The sequence below is a fragment of the Macadamia integrifolia genome, unplaced genomic scaffold, assembly GCF_013358625.1.
Source record: "Macadamia integrifolia cultivar HAES 741 unplaced genomic scaffold, SCU_Mint_v3 scaffold_130A, whole genome shotgun sequence".
NCBI classification, from domain to species: domain Eukaryota; kingdom Viridiplantae; phylum Streptophyta; class Magnoliopsida; order Proteales; family Proteaceae; genus Macadamia; species Macadamia integrifolia.
Window position 1 is genome coordinate 265,081 of NW_024870620.1, and position 2,039 is coordinate 267,119.

General features: G+C 51.1%; 1 non-coding gene across 1 annotated transcript in view; it reads left to right on the forward strand.

Annotated features, from left to right (window-relative positions):
• The window catches only part of LOC122070854, a 156-nt gene extending 1 nt beyond the window's left edge, over nucleotides 1-155 (forward strand). The window contains exon 1 of the ribosomal RNA XR_006137994.1: nucleotides 1-155. This exon is cut by the window's left edge and continues 1 nt beyond it. This is a non-coding gene — a ribosomal RNA (5.8S ribosomal RNA).
• Nucleotides 156-2,039: the final 1,884 nt, after the last annotated feature.

The window sequence follows — 2,039 nt, forward strand, 5'->3', positions numbered from 1 at the left end:
ACTCTCGGAAACGGATATCTTGGCTCTTACATCAATGAAGAACATAGCGAAATGCAATACTTGGTGTGAATTAAAGAATCCCGTGAACCATCCAGTCTTTGAACGCAAGTTGCACCCTAGGCCATCAGGCTAAGGGCTCGCCTGCCTGGGCGTCACGCGTCTTGTTGCCCCACCTCCTTTTCCACTTATGGTGGTGGTGCAAAGCTAAGATTGGCCCCTCACGTCTCTGTTCGAGGTGCGGTCGGCCCTCAGTCAAGGGCCTTTTGTGTGGCAAGCGTCACGATGAGTGGTGGTTCAAGCCACTTTGCCATTGTTCGGACATCATGTGCGTGTTCTGCTCCCATTGGGCTCTGGTGACCCTGATTGCCATACGATGGCATTTCGACTATGAACCCAAGTCAGGAAGGGCTACCCGCCAAGTTTAAGCATATCAATAAGTGGAGGACAAGAAACTTACGAGGATTCCCTTAGTATTGGCAAGCAAACTGGGAAGAGCCCAGCTTGAGAATCGGGCAGCTTGCCGTTCAAATTGTAGTATGTAGAAGCATCCTCAGTGGTGGATTAGGCCCAAGTCCCCTGGAAGGGGGCGCTGGAGAGGGTGAGAGCCCCGTCGTGTCCAGACCCTATCGCACCACGAGGTGGGTTGTTTGGGAATGCAGCCCCAATTGGGTGGTAAATTCCGTCCAAGCCTAAATATGGGCGAGAGACCGATAGCGAACAAGTACCGCAAGGGAAAGATGAAAAGGACTTTGAAAAGAGAGTCAAAGAGTGCTTGAAATTGTTGGAGGGAAGTGGATGGGGGCCGACAATGCGTCTCGATCGGATGCAAAACTGTTAATAGTCGATCCGTCGCTCGACTCAGGGTAGGGACCGATGTGGATTGTGGTGGTGTCCCAAGCCCAAGTTGTCGTGTTATACCTGAGGAGATGTCGTCACCGCGATCATGGTAGGCAGCGTGCACCTCGATCGCGTTCCTATTGGCAACTGCATGCTTTGAGCATTGACGTGTTGGGCTCCCCATTCGACTCGTCTTGAAACACAGACCAAGGAGTCTGACATGTGTGCGAGTCAACGGGTGAGTAAAACTCGTAAGGCATTTGTAAGGAAGCTCACTGGTGGGATCCCCTTGTGGATTGCACCACCGACTGACCTTGATCTTCTATGAAGGGTTCAAGTGAGAGCGTACCTGTCGGGACCTGATAGATGGTGAACTATACCTGAGCGGGGCAAAGCAAGAGGAAACTCCGATGGGGGCCCGCAGCGATGCGAACGTGTAAATTGTTTATCTAACTTGGGAATAGGGGCGAAAGACTAATCGAACCATCTAGTAGTTGGTTCCCTCCGAAGTTTCCCTCAGGATAGCTAGAGCCCGCGGGTGAGTTCTATCGGGTAAAGCCAATGATTAGAGGCATCAGGGGTGCAACGTCCTTAACCTATTCTCAAACTTTAAATAGGCAGGACAGCATGACTACTTCGTTGAGCCACACCATGGAATCAAGAGCTTCAAGTGGGCCATTTTTGGTAAGCAGAATTGGTGATGCGGGATGAACCGAAAGTCAGGTTACGGTGTCGAATTGCACGCTAACCTAGAACCCACAAAGGGTGTTGGTCGATTAAGACAATAGGATGGTGGTCATGGAAGTCGAAATCCGCTAAGGAGTGTGTAACAACTCACCTACCGAATCAACTAGCCTCGAAAATGGATGGCGCTAAAGCGCGCAATCTATACCCGGCCATTAGGGCAATTGCCAGGCCCTGATGAGTAGGAGGCATGGTAGTCATCGTAAAACCTGGGGCATGAGCCCGGGCGGAGCAGTTGTCTGTGCAGATCTTGGTGGTAGTAGCAAATATTCAAATGAGAACTTTAAAGGCCGAAGAGGTGGAAGGTTCCATATGAACGGCACTTGCACATGGGTTAGTTGATCCAAAGGGACAGGGGAAGCCCGTCAGAGAGCGTGTATACACACATGCTCCGAAAGGGAATCGGGTTAAAATTCCTGAACCGGGACGTGGTGGTTGACGGCAATGTTAGGAAGTCC